General features: G+C 40.4%; 1 protein-coding gene across 3 annotated transcripts in view; it reads right to left on the reverse strand.

Moving 5' to 3' along the window:
- LOC110500643 (DENN domain-containing protein 4C) overlaps positions 1-14507 on the reverse strand; it is a 57700-nt gene extending 43193 nt beyond the window's left edge. Inside the window, exon 1 of one of the 3 annotated variants that reach the window (XM_021578125.3) lies at positions 13992-14507. The gene's annotated coding sequence lies outside the window, so the exon portion shown is untranslated. Of the gene's footprint in view, positions 1-9893; positions 10216-13991 lie in introns of those variants that run through there. The other 2 variants (XM_090214756.1, XM_090214755.1) reach the window with 2 other exon arrangements.
- Positions 14508-15152: the final 645 nt, after the last annotated feature.

Below are 15152 nucleotides of genomic sequence, written 5' to 3' on the forward strand. Positions count from 1 at the left end.
TAGTGATCTCATTCCTGTCACACAAAACACCATGGATGCTAGATCTTGTGGGGGGGAAGGATGGGGGCTTGTGTGTCGTCATGGATAGCAGACAGCCTCGTCTCAATTATTCCAGCAGATCAGAACCCCCGTCATGCAGCTCCATTCAGTGGGGACTGGGGACCAGCTTGTCTGAGGAGAATGGCAATGGCAGTGAGTGACACATATACAGTTGATGTCAGAAGTTTACATACACCTTAGCCAAATAAATTTAAACTCAGTTTTTCACAATTCCTGACATTTAATCCTAGTAAAACTTCCCCGTCTTAGGTCAGTTAGGATCACCACTTTATTTTAAGAATGTGAAATGTTAGAATAATAGAGATAATTATTTATTTCAGCTTTTATTTCTTTCATCACATTCCCAGTGGGAATTGAGTGTACTGCCTTTAAATTGTTTAACTTGGGTCAGACATTTCAGATAGCCTTCCACAATAAGTTGGGTGAATTTTGGCCCATTCCTCCTGACAGTTCTGGTGTAACGGAATCAAGTTGGTAGGCCTCCTTGCTCACACACACTTTTTCAGTTCTGCCCACAAATGTTCTATAGGATTGAGGTTAGGGCTTTGTGATGGCCATTCCAATACCTTGACTTTGTTGTCCAGCCATTTTGCCACAACTTTGGAAGTATGCTTGGGGTCATTGTCCATTTGGAAGAACCATTTGTGACCAAGCTTTAACTTCCTGACTGATGCCTTGAGATGTTGCTTCAATATATCCACATATTTCCCTTCCATATGTTGCCATCTATTTTGTGAAGTGCACCATTCCCTCCTGCAGCAAAGCACCCCCACAACATGATGCTGCCACCCCTGTCCTTCACCGTTGGGATGGTATTCTTCAGCTTGCAAGCATCCCCCTTTTTCCTCCAAACATAACAATGGTCATTATGGCCAAACAGTTCAATTATTTTTCATCAGACCAGAGGACATTTCTCCAAAAAGTACAATCTTTGTCCCCATGTGCAGTTGCAAACCGTAGCCTGGCTTTTTTATGGCGGATTTGGAGCTGTGACTTCCTTGCCGAGTGGCCTTTCAGGTTACGTCGATATAGGACTCGTTTTACTGTGGATAGATACTTTTGTACCCGTTTCCTCCAGAATCTTCGCAAGATCCTTTGCCGTTGTTTTGGGATTGATTCGCACTTTTCGCACCAAAGTATTTTCATCTCTAGGAGACAGAACGAGTCTCCTTCCTGAGCGGTATGATGGGTGCGTGGTCCCATGGTGTTTATACTTGCGTACTATTGTTTGTACAGATGAACGCGGTACCTACCCTCAGGCGTTTGGAAATAGCTCCCAAGGATGAACCAGACTTGTGGAGGTCTACAATTTTTTTTCTGAGGTCTTTACTGATTTCTTTAGATTTTCCCATGATGTCAAGCAAAGAGGCACCGAGTTTGAAGGGAGGCCTTGAAATACATCCACAGGTACACCTCCACTTGACTCAAATGATGTCAAGTAGCCTATCAGAAGCTTCTAAAGCCATGACATCATTTTCTGGAATTTTCCAAGCTGTTTAAAGGCACAGTCAACTTAGTGTATGTAAACTTCTGACCCACTGGAATTGTGATACAGTGAATTATAAGTGAAATAATCTGTCTGTTCACAATTGTTGGAAAAATTAGTTGTGTCATGCACAAAGTAGATGTCCTAACCGACTTACCAAAACTATAGTTTGTTAACAAGAAATTTGTGGAGTGGTTGAAAAATGAGTTTTAATGACTCCAACCTAAGTGTATGTAAACTTCTGACTTCAACTGTATACACAACCACACCTGTCATACAGAGTTAGTGAGAGAGATACGAGCATATCACAGAAGGAACTAACAGAGTTCACCTACCGAAGAAAAGATGCTTCTCTCTCGATAACGGTTTACAGAAAGTTTCAATAGGTTGCAATGACAGGAATCCCATTGCCTTAGTTTCATGAATTTAAGTTAGAGTTGAAACCCTACACAATTTAGTAAGCCATCTCCTTCCCATTTACACAGTGCTATAATCAAACAATACTTTTGAGCAAACTCAAACAGGATTCAGCAATATCTCCAGGGAGTCAAATAGAACACAAACTAATATCCAGAGGGTCCTGAGAGAGGGCAAAGCAATTAAATTCATATAAACTTGAGGCTCATTCCAGTTCACACAGAAAATATTGCTCTGACAATTAATTCAAAACTACATTCTTTAAAGACAAGAATAATGTGTCTCATCCCCATAACATCAGGATATAGATGTTGATTGAATATACGTCAAAATACTTTCATATACAAGATACAACAGCATATTACATATAGCCTGCCCTAAACACATGGTAAGAACCTGCATCAATCTGGTGACAGCTTGGACTAATACCTCCATCGTGCAGGACCCATGTCTCCCTCAAGTGCCACTCCATGGTTATAGTCTGCCTAGAGCTCGTGGCAAAGCAGCGGCCCTGCCACCTGTCATCACAGAGTGGTGTCTGTCTGCGCCACAGAGCTGGGACAAGGTTGCAACAAAACTCCCATTTGAAAGGAAATGGGAGTTTGCCTGTTTTGATTCGGATGGAATCCCCCCCCCCCCCAACACATAAAAATGAAGTCAAATAGTGACTTCAATGATCTTCAGAGCTCCGTCTGGTCTACACTTGACACTTACAAGTGACTTCTGCTCTCATTGAAAAAGACAGGTCTAGGTGCACAAAATTTGCTTTGTGGTCTGATTATGTTCAGAACTGGCTGACCACTTCAGGTGGTGGGCAGGGATTCATTGTGTGCGGATTTCTCCTCAGTCTGGACACAATTAGGCTACCAAAAGCGCATCCAGTGGCCGATGTCATCAGCACTCCTCCCAAAAGTCTGGGGGGGGGGGGGGGGGGGACTAGTTCTGCTAACCCGTTTGCTATCCCTTTAACGTTGCCTGCTAGCTAGCTACAGAGGTTAGCTGGCTAGTTAGCTACTGCCATCAGTTGTGATTGTCGTGTTATCATATTTAGCCTATTCCACCGTTAATAGAACGCATACTGGCACTTGATATAGCGTGGGAAAAGGGAATCTGGACACACTGTGGACACGGTCGACACATTCAAAATGTACAGTACAAGTCAAAAGTTTGGACACACCTACAAGGGTTTTTCTTTATTTTGACAATTTTCTACATTGTAGAATAATAGTTAAGACATCACAACTAGGAAATGACACATGGAATCATGAAGTAACTTAAAAGTGTTAAACTAATTCAAAAATATTTTATTTTACATTCTTCAAAGTAGCCACTCTTTGCACACTCTTGGCATTCTCTCAACCAGCTTCACCTGGAATGCTTTCCCAACAGACTTGAAGGCGTTCCCACATACGCTGAGCACTTGTTGGCTGCTTTTTCTTCACTCCGCGGTCCAACTCATCCCAAACCATCTCAATTGGGTTGAGGTCAGGTGATTGTGGAGGCCAGATCATCTGATGCAGCACTCCATCACTCTCCTTCTTGGTCAAATAGCTTGGAGGTGTGTTGGTTCATAGTCCTAGTATCATTTGTTTTTCAACAGGACTAAGTGAAAACTATGCCTATCACTGCAGAATGCTGTGGTAACCATGCTGGTTAAGTGTGCCTTGAATTCTAAGTAAATCACTGACAGAATCCCCAGCAAAGCACCTCCACGCATTACACATGCAGGGATCATACATTCACCTACTCTGCGTCTCACAAAGACAGCGGTTGGAACCAAAAATCTCACATTTGGACAAAAAGGACAGATCTACCAGTCTAATGTGTATTGCTTGTGTTTCTTGGCCCAAGCAAGTCTCTTCTTATTGGTGTCCTTTAGTAGCGGTTTCTTTCCAGCAATTCGACCATGAAGGCCTGATTCACGCAGTCTCTGAACAGTTGATGTTTAGATGTGTCTGTTACTTGAACTCTGTGAAGCATTTCTTTGGGCTGCAATTTGTGAGGCTGGTAACTAATGAACTTATCCTCTGCAGCAGAGGTAACTCTGGGTCTTCCTTTCACGTGGCGGTCTTCATGAGAGCCAGATTCATCATAGCGCTTGATAGTTTTTGCGACTGCACTTGAAGAAACTTTCAAAGTTCTTGATATTTTCCAGATTGACTCACCTTCATGTTATAAAGTAACGATGGACTGTCCTTTCTCTTTGCTTATTTAAGCTGTTCTTGCCATAATATGGACTTCGTCTTTTACCAAATAGGACTATCTTCTGTATACCTCCACTACCTTGTCACAACACAACGGATTGGCTCAAAACGCATTAAGGAGGAAAGAAAATCAACAAATTAACAAGGCCGCACCTGTTAATTGAAATGCAATACTGCCGACTACCTCATGAAGCTGGTTGAGAGAATGCCAAGAGTGTGCAAAGCTGTCATTAAGACAAAGGGTGGCTACTTTGAAGAATATCAAATATATTTTGATTTGTTTAACACTTTTTTGGTTACTACATGATTCCATATGTGTGATTTCATTGTTTGTTTTGATGTCTTCAATATTATTCTACAATGTAGAAAATAGTAAAAATAAATAAAAACCCTGGAATGAGTAGGTGTGTCCAAACTTTTGACTGGTGCTGTAGGTGTTGATGCATGACACATTTGGAACACTAAAGCTGCATGAACTGTCAAGTCTAGACACGGATAACAGGCAGCAATCAGCCAAAAATTCCACCGATGCGCAGGTAAAGAGGTCAACATCGAATAGCTTATTGAAACTCTTTGCCAGAGGCAATAAGCCTCATCTGCAATTTGCAGCAAAAAGGGAAAACAAATCTGGAGACGTAGATGGAGAAAATAACACAGCCATCCAGCAGAATGGGAAAATAAGAAGCTGAGTGAAAACCCACATGACTGGGGAAAAGAGTGATTAAAACATACTCCATGGGTTACCACCTGTTTTTCAGTGCAAGCAACATGTTGACTCAACTCTGATTCAACTCCTGATGTTTTTTCCCCTGCTCTGGGTAACCAATTGCAGTCTGACGTAAAGACTAATACATTACACAGGGTTTCCAAAACTCGGTCCTGCACGTTCTGGTTTTTGCCCAAGCACTGCGCAGTTGGTTCAAATAATCAAATCTTGATGAGAAGTTGGTTATTTGAGTCACTTAAAATAAGGGCTGTGTTTCGTGTAGGCTTAGCCTGGCGTGAAGATTTGATAACCATGTAAATCATTAGGACAAGGTGACTTATCAATATATCCCCAGCAAGCTTCTGCACGTCATCTCTAGCTGACACCTTTGCTAACAGGTATTGTGTCGATTTAAAACTTGCACAAGACAGTTAACAGAATTGTCCATTTAAGACATTTTGCCAATTTATTAATTACAACATTTAGCTAACATAAGATAGTTAATCCAGAGATTCTTACCTTTGCCTCGATTCGGCAGTCTCATCCAGATCATCATGGCATTTGTAGTTGTTTATGATTGCCACATGAGCAGCTAATTAGCGTTTCATTTTGGAGGGGGTAAATATACTGATAAAAGTCACCCTGTCCTAGAGAAATTTACATGGTTTTCAAAACGTCACACCAGGGTAAGCCTACACGAAACACAGCCCTTATTTTAAGTGTCACTAAAATCCCCTATGGGAAACTTTAATGAAATTGGAACCATTTCCCTGTTTGACCGCTAGGATTTATGGGTATTATGACTCATATTGTGGTACTCTATGACAATGTCATATTCCTAAGTCTTCCAGGTCCTAGTGATTATCCAATTTCACGTCGGAGCATCATCTGATTTCAACAGACAAGCAGAGTATACACAACAGTTGAGAAATAGAGCGTCAGAACAATCAATTCTATGCAAGACAAGCTTGTAAACTTCCCTCGCACCAATTCTATGAAAAGCTGTGTTTCTCCAAGGCAATTTCATGTTGCATATCATGCAGGCATAAGAGCACAATAACACAAATATGTTTTGTCACATACCAGACAGTTGCAGGGAATTGTGTTGTTTCACAGAGTCAGCCATAGTAGTAGGGCACCCCAGTGCAAATTAGGGTCAAGTACCCTGCACGTTAACAGATTTTTCACCTTGTCGGCTCGGGTATTCGCACCAGCAACCTTCCGGTTACTGGGCCAACACACTAACCGCTATGCTACATGCCACCCACAAGTTCAATACAATAGGCTACATTACAGTGTATATATAGAGTTGAAGTCGGAAGTTTACATAGGATCACCACTTTATTTTAAGAATGTGAAATGTCAGAATAATAGTAGAGAGAATTATTTATTTCAGCTTCTATTTCTCCAATACCATGACATTGTTGTCCTTAAGCCATTTTGCCACAACTTTGGAAGTATGCTTGGGGTCATTGTCCATTTGGAAGAACCATTTGCGACCAAGCTTTAAATTCCTGATTGATGCCTTGAGATGTTGCTTCAATATATCCACATATTTCCCTTCCGCATGATGCCATCTATTTTGTGAAGTGCACCAGTCCCTCCTGCAGCAAAGCACCCCCACAACATGATGCTGCCACCCCCGTGCTTCACAGTTGGGATGGTGTTCTTCAGCTTGCAAGCTTCCCCCTTTTTCCTTCAAATATAATGATGGTCATTATGGCCAAATAGTTCTATTTTTGTTTCATCAGACCAACAGACATTTCTCCTAAAAGTACGATATTTGTCCCCATGTGCAGTTGCAAACCATAGTCTGGCTTTTTTATGGCGGTTTTGGAGCAGTGGCTTCTTTCTTGCTGAGTGGCCTTTCAGGTTATGTCGATATAGGACTCGTTTTACTGTGGATATAGATACTTTTGTTCCGGTTTCCTCCAGAATCTTCACACGGTCCTTTGCCGTTGTTTTGGGATTGACTCGCACTTTTCGCACCAAAGTATTTTCATCCCTAGGAGACAGAACACATCTCCTTCCTGAGCGGTATGACGGCTGCGTGGTCCCATGGTGTTTATACTTGCGTACTATTGTTTGTACAGATGAACGTGGTACTTTCGGGTATTTGGAAATTGCTCAAGGATGAACCAGACTTGTGGACGTCTACAATGTTTTTTCTGAGGTCTTGGCTGATTTCTTTAGATTTTCCCATGATGTCAAGCAAACAGGCACTGAGTTTGAAGGTAGGCCTTGAAATACATCCACTGGTACATCTCCACTTGACTCAAATGATGTCTGTTAGCCTAAGAGAAGCTTCTAACGCCATGACATTTTCTGGAATTTTCCAAGCTGTTTAAGGGCACAGTCAACTTAGTGTATGTAAACTTCTGACCCACTGGAATTGTGATACAGTGAATTATACATTAAATAATCTGTAAACAATTGTTGGAAATGTGTCTTGTATCAATTGTTACTTGTGTCATGCACAAAGTAGATGTCCTAACCGACTTGGCAAAATTGTAGTTTGTTAACAAGACATTTGTGGAGTGGTTGAAAAACAGTTTTAATGACTCCAACCTAAATGTATGTAAACTTCCGATTTCAACTGTACGCAAGAGCACAATATCCCAATGCATATTTGTGGCTTTTCCAGGTGGAGTGCCCCCTTGACTACCAGCCAATGGAAAAAGGTGACATGCAGGCAGTGTTCATTTTATTTTTTTTAAGTCTACTAGTTGGAGGCAAAAGGACCAACACCGACACAGTGTTGGTTCACTGACTGAGGTTATGAGAGTCATTTGTGGGTCCTTTTGAATGACACCAGTGTGTTTACAGTGCCTTCTGAAAGTATTGACACCCCTTGACTTTTTCCCCATTTGGTTGTGTTACATCCTGAATTTACCATGGATTCAAATTAGATTTTTAGTCACTGAACTACACACAATTCCAAAGTGGAATTTAATGAATTAAATAATAATAAGTATTCTACCCCTTTGTTATGGCAAGACTAAATACATTCAGGAATTCAAATTTGCTTAACAAGTCACATAATAATTTGGATGGATTCACTGTGTGTGCAATACATGTTTAACAGGATGTTTTAATGACTACCTCCTCTCTGTACCCAACACAATTGTAAGGTCCCTCAGTCCAGCAGTGAATTTCAAACAAATATTAAACCCCAAAGACCTGGGAGGTTGTCGATTGCCTCGCAAAGGGCACCTATTAGTGTAGTTGGGTAAAAAAAGCTGACAAAAAAAAAAAAAGAAGCTGACATTGAATAACCCTTTGAGCATGGTGAAGTTATTAATTACACGTTGGATGGTGTATCAATACACCCAGTCACTACAAAGATACAGGTGGCCTTCCTAACTCAGTTGCCGCAGAGGAAGAAAACTGCTCAGGGATTTCACCATGAGGCCAATGGTGACTTTCAAACAGTTACAGAGTTTAATGGCTGTAATAGGAGAAAACTGAGGATGGATCAACAACATTGTAGTTACTCTACAATACTAACCTCATTGACAGAGTGAAAAGGAAGACAACATTTTTTTAAATATCCCATTTTAAAAAAATCCTATTTGCAACAAGGCACTAAAGTAATACTGCAAAAAATGTGGCAAAGCAATTAACACTTTGTATTCAGGACAAAGTTGTTTGGGGCAAATCCAATAGAATACATTACGGAGTACTACTCTCCATATTTTCAAGCATAGTGGTGGCTGCATCATGTTATAGGTATGCTTGTAATTGTTAAGGACTGGGGAGTTTTTCAGAATAAAAAAAAAAAGAATGCTAAGCACAGACAAAATCCTAGAGGAAAACCTGGTTGAAATCGGCTTTACACCAGCCACTTTGAAATTAATTCACCTTTCAGCAGGACAATAACGTAAAACACAAGGCCAAATCTACACTGGAGTTATTACACAGAAGACAGTGAATGTTCCTGAGTGGTCAAGTTACAGTTTTCACTAAAGACTACTTGAAAATCTATGGCAAAACCTAAAAATTGTTGTCTAGCAATTTTCAACAACCAATATGACAGAGCTTGAAGAATTTTGAAGAGAGTAATGGGCAAATGTCGCACAATACAGGTGCGGCAAGCTCTTAGAGGCTTGCCCAGAAAGACTCACATCTGTAATCGCTGCCAAAATGTGCTTATACAAAGTACTGACTCAGTGGTGTGAACACTTATGTAAATTTGATATCTGTATTTAATTTAATACATTTGAAAAAAAATCAAAAAATATGTTTTCACTTGGTCATTATGGGGTATTTGGGTGTAGATGAGAATATATATATATAAAAATTATTCAATTTTGAATTCTGGCTGTAACAACAAAATGTGGAATACGTCAAGGGGTATGAATACTTTCTGAAGGCAATGTAACTACTAAAGTTGGGACAATACCAATAATATTGTTTTCCATGGCAAAATGAAGAAAAAAAACTACACAGACCAAACTCTTTGGTCCTTTAAAACCCTCCTGGGTAAAATATAGTCTACTATAACTTGGGAAACTCTGGATGACAACAATGATGTATGTAGAACGCCATCTCTAAAGAGTCTTGTAAAGAGAGATGTCAATAGAACCTGACAATGTTCACTTGTCTTTCTACCCCTCTTTTCACTCATCAGTCAGCAACTAAAAGCAGGTTCTCTGTGTCAGTGTTCCATTCTAAGACGGCTTGGTTACCATCTGAAAGTCGGGCACTATGAAATATAGTACTGTTGCATTGGTGTTTATAATGCACTTAATGTCAAAGAATTCGTATCGCCTACATATCCAACAAAAGACATGCTTTACATACAAGCCTGATAAAATGTTTGCACTGCGAGACGTGACATTGTCTTCTATCCATGAGAGTTGTGTTGGCTGTAGGAGATACAGAATAAATACAAGGCTAACAAACCCTCGTGATCATCGGTCTGAGGCAAGACAGTTAAGAACAAATTCTTATTTTCAAATCACGGCCTCGGAACAGTGGTTTAATTGCCTTGTTCAGGGGCAGAATGACAGATTTTTACCTTATCAGCTCGGCGATTCGATCCACCAACCTTTCAGTTACTGGCCCAACACTCTAACCACTAGGCTACCTGCTTATGATGACTATAAGCAGGAAACAGGGAGAGAAAAATGGGAGAGAATGCGTTTTCAAAAGGCTAAAATATACTTGAAAAAGGCTTAATTAAAATATTTCTAATTGAATAGCTCTGGTGCCATTATAATACTTTGGGTACTCATTAACAGGTGAAAGGCAGCGGATAAGAATCCCACAGTGGAAGCTGAAGAGTGAAGGAAAGCTCAGCTGAAACGTCAAGACTCACTGCCTCCTTCCTCAAGCGTGACGGGCGGCCAGACAAAAAGCATTGTTTCCACAGGGAAGTGGAGGGAGAGGGGAAACACTCACTGCCCTAACTACACTGACAGACGAAGCACCCAGATCCATTGAAAGATCAGAACAAAAAGATTGCAGAAACATCCGAGTGAGAGGAAATGAATAGGTCACCTGAGAAGAAACCAAAGAATGGATTCTTTCAATGATCCTTTGCAAAGTTGGACGAGTAGGCCTATCTCCATTTAGAAAAGACTTCCTGACTGTGTGTGATGTGCACGTCTTATTTAGAAAACTGAAGGCATGTGCTACAGTGTCAATACTGCACTGTGGCTTCAGGTGAATTGAGGCCTATGTCGTCTATAGAAACATGAGTATTGGGATGCAAAATCTTCAAACTAAGAGTAGGACTAAATTAAAATACAATATTTAGAAAACAAGGCCATTTTAAAAAGTTAAAGGCAAAACATAAAGCTTTGTTGTGAGCACTAGAACCCAATGAATACTAACTCTACTTGGCCAAACTAAATTCCCTCATATGAACTATTGCTGTAACTCAATTAAGAGACTGAAGCCATTTTCAGATTATCTTCTGCTTCACACAGAACGAACCACAATATCAATTTCCTCTGTGGCACATCTGAGACGCACCGAAACAGCATGGACCTAAACAGCATGCTGAAGTGAAGCATATAAACGGTATCATAGTTCTTTTTCGCAGGAAAAGGCCTACCTAAGTACATGCTGTACAAATTAATTATTACTTTTTCAACATTGTATTTGTCAGAGGATGGGCAGTGCCATTGAGGCCAGCTCCATTTTGAAGTAGTCAATTTTCTTCTTCTACTTCTATGAGTTAGTTTGTTTACCAAGACTGTGTACTGCCCCCTGGAGTGTGTTGTATGAACAGGTACCAAAGCCACAGTTGGCAATTTACTGCCACATGCAGTTATGGAATGTTTGCTCAAGAGTATAATTCATTGGCTGAACACTCCTGATGACCTGGATGGAATTATGTGATACTTTCTTTCCCCATCAGAAGTCCCACCCAATTGACTACTAAAAAAAATAAAGTTCTCAATGGTGTTGCCCATGCTAAAACAGGATTTTTGGCACTAGAGTCCTCTATCTATCTCTATGTTTGAGCCCTGTTCGTTGTTGTTCCCTATAGAGTGTGGAGCTCTCTTTTATTTTCAAGTTTTCTACTCCGCTAGCCAGCACCTCGCCTATATAGGTGTGCATTTCTTTTTCTTCTAGGTTGATGTTCCCTTGCCAGACTGCTTCCTTATTTTCCCATCACCTGACACAGATCTCCTGGCACCTAGTTGAAATATCTAAATTTACCTACAGTATCAGTCAAAAGTTTGGACACAGCTACCTCATGAAGCTGGTTGAGAGAATGCCAAGAGTGTGCAAAGCTGTCATCAAGGCAAAGGGTGGCTACTTTGAAGAATGGCAAATATATTTTGATTCGTTTAACACTTTTGGTTACTACATGCTTCCATGTGTGTTATTTCATAGTTCTGTCTTCACTTATTTCTACAATGTAGAAAATAGTAAAAAATAAAAACCCTTGAATGAGTAGGTGTCCAAACTTTTGACTGGTACTGTATGCACGAAGACACACCCAACTGGGTCCATGACCCAATTAGTCATGGCATAACATTGAATGTGCCAAAACATACTCCAACACCCACTCAGTCACAAGTTCTCACAACAGACACACTAGTAAGTACTATGGCACCACTTGCTAGAGAGCAGCATTTCATTGCATTCCAACATTAGCGGTTGGCCTGAAACAATATTCAAGATAGAAATCTGAATAGATTGTGTAATTCATTTTTTCCCATGCACAGAGACAAGTCAGATTATGTTCCTCCTCACGAGAGTATAGTCTCATTTTAGGGAATACTGTGCCACAAACTGCATTGCTAGTAAAATGCCTGAGCTGACACACACCCAAAAATTGTTTGTAGAGGTGCTGACTAACAAAGAATAAACTGTAGAAAAATAAAGTCACACTTCATATATGGTCCCAACAATTTCATGTGTTAATAATTTAACATAAAATCAACATTTCGGCAATGCAGCACCAATTAAACCATTCAATTTGGTAGCATATAGAGCATGGATGGGCAACTGGTGGTCCGGCCTGCAACCCCCAAATCAATTTCCCCCTTATATAATAGCAAAATCTCTCCACCCATGGAGTAGTGTAAAATTGTAGCAAACTTGCTTTAAAACTGCAACATTTTCTCTATGCCCCATGGCAAAATGTGTAAAATGACAGGAAATTAACTCTAAAACAAAATTACACTTAGGGTCTCAAAAGGCCTGCTCTGACTGCATGAGTGAGTATGGATGTGGGTACGCAGACCCGCGAGCCACTGTGGCCCTCATAATGAGTTCAGATTTTTTTGTGGCCCCCATCTGCATCAAAGTTGCCCATCCCTGATTTAGAGGGTGAGACTTTCTTTTACCACAAATGCATTGCTACCCTAATGGAAACCAAAATGTGGCTACAGTAACCTGTGGGGAAATACCATTCTTTGCCCTGCTGGGACTAATGCCGTAGACAACTGGCACAGAGACGCCATCAAATCAAGCTTTACTTATACAGCACATTTTAGACATGAATGCAACGCAATTTTTCACACAATTATTATTATATTTTTTAAACTATAAAAATAAACTGAAATATGTACTACAAAACACAAGAGGATAAAAAATAAAAACAGAAAGACTAAAAAAGCACCCTAAGGAAAAGCAAAGCTAAAAAGGTGTATCAAGATCTCTTAAATATGTCCACAGTTTTGGCCCTCAGGTTGCCATGGCAGACACACATAGAGACCCGCTTAGAGGTAGGGAGGAAGGAATGACACATTCTGTTTGTCACTGCAGCACCACAGTTGCTTGCTGGCAATCAGTCAAGTGCTGAGCAACATATACTGTATGTGAGCACCTTGGCTTGCAGGAACCTGTAGGTTACAGAGCGTCATTGACAGACATTTAATTCTTAGTCAGGGTCACACGAACGCAGACGGACATTGCAAATTCAGTAACAAAAGTCCACTTAGGCTCAGCCAAAACTGAGGTCCACACTTTGAATGACATGTAGTAGAGAATTATGGAAATACTAGGATACTACAAGTGCTCTCTGCATGTTTTTTTTTTTAGGTCCATTACCACATTTAAAGTTTTCCAGTGGAGAATGGTATTTGTGAAAAACAAGTAAAGGTTCTATTTTTTTTTTTAAAAAGCAGTTAAAGTATGAGTGGTGGTTGTTTCATTTGATAGTATATTGTTGGAATTGATCTTAAGACTTTCTTGCTGGGAAAGCGAGGCAGATATATCAAAAGACAATGGTTTTGCCTGACAATAGACTACCTGAGTGTTGACACACCCAAGGCCTACAGGAGAACCTATCTCTCACGGTATAAGGGGCCTAGAGGGGGCGGGGGAAGTATTACGTTCCAACTGTTGCATCGTAGCCTATGGCTTTATTATAAAAGTAGGTCAACATTTGATCACTGAAAACAAAGCATTTCATTCTCAATAAGAGACAGCCCGTCTATGTTGCGTAGTAAAAAAAAACTATTACGCAGACACCGGGCTCTAGCAATACATTCACGCAAAGGATTTCAATTTAAATGTTTGAAACATTGCATTTCGTTACTGCATCATAAAGTAACAGTTTATTAACAAAGTTAAAGCGCATAGAACCCTAACAAAAACAAACTTACTTTAGCTCCCTAACCAGAATAGAGGCAGACAGTGCTGTAATACTTACCAGCTGTTTACAACACTACAAGAGACAATTTTGACATGTAGGCAATTTGCAGCTTTCACCCGCTCGAGTTATTCCGATCCAGTTTTAGATTACAAAACCACCACTGAAGGCACAAAGTGTGCGCACTTCGATAATCCTTGGAAACTTTGTCACACTTGTTCGCTGAGGTATAGCTTGTTCACGACACTCTTATCGGTAGCTGTCGGTGCAAGCAGTCGCCATGTTTGCGTTTGGTCACACTTTAGTGAGCAATTATTTTTATTTTTTTACACCGCTGCATGAGACAGAATGAAACCGCCCAGATAGTGACTGGCACTCAGATGACAAACCCTCTCCGCCTTTTTCCAACCGCCTCTTAAAGCCAGTTTATGCTTGATCTGAAAATGTGGTCGGATGCTTCGTGTGACGCAATTGCGGAGCATCCAGCGGCCAAATCAAGCTCTGTACGGCATCGCCGTGCGCCTATCAAATTGTGTAACAATGCGGAGGGCTCGGTACAGCTGCATTGACATGATTGGTTGACGCTAGGTCGGGGCGGGAGGTCCTGTACAAACACAAACTCACTTCCTTGACAACTTCCTTCACAACAGCTCTTCTCTGCTCCACGAAGCGCAAAAAGTATGTTTGCTTTGACTTCTGCGGCGGCGCATTTACTAAGGCCTATGCCCCTACCCCCATGTGAAATGTAATGCATGATGTCTTGACACCAGAATATTGTAGGCTGCAAATTCAACAGGTGTTATAGAGTGCTATAGTATTTGAATTTTTTTATCATTTAGTGACAATAAATTTGATATACAAGCTCCCTTAGTCAGTTTGGGTGTTATATAGCCAATACTAGGTCTACTGCATAAATAAGCAATTTTTCAAAAATCAAGTAGGCCCATATTTCATGAATTGAAAAGTGAGAGAAATGAGAATTCATCCAAAAATAATCCAATGATTATTCTGGATAACATATAGTTTCCCATGACTAAATGTTCTTACTGATGAGACCCTTAAACCCTTAAGAAGGTGAAATATTTCACTTTTATACATTCCCCAATCGCTAGAAAAATGGGACTGAATTATACTGAACAAACACATAAACAGAACACGTAAAGTGTTGGTCCCATGTTTCATGAGCTGAAATAAGAGATCCAGAAATGTTCCGTACGCACA

The sequence above is a fragment of the Oncorhynchus mykiss genome, chromosome 21, assembly GCF_057628025.1.
Source record: "Oncorhynchus mykiss isolate SJ-2025 chromosome 21, ASM5762802v1, whole genome shotgun sequence".
In the NCBI taxonomy this organism is placed as follows: Eukaryota; Metazoa; Chordata; class Actinopteri; order Salmoniformes; family Salmonidae; genus Oncorhynchus; species Oncorhynchus mykiss.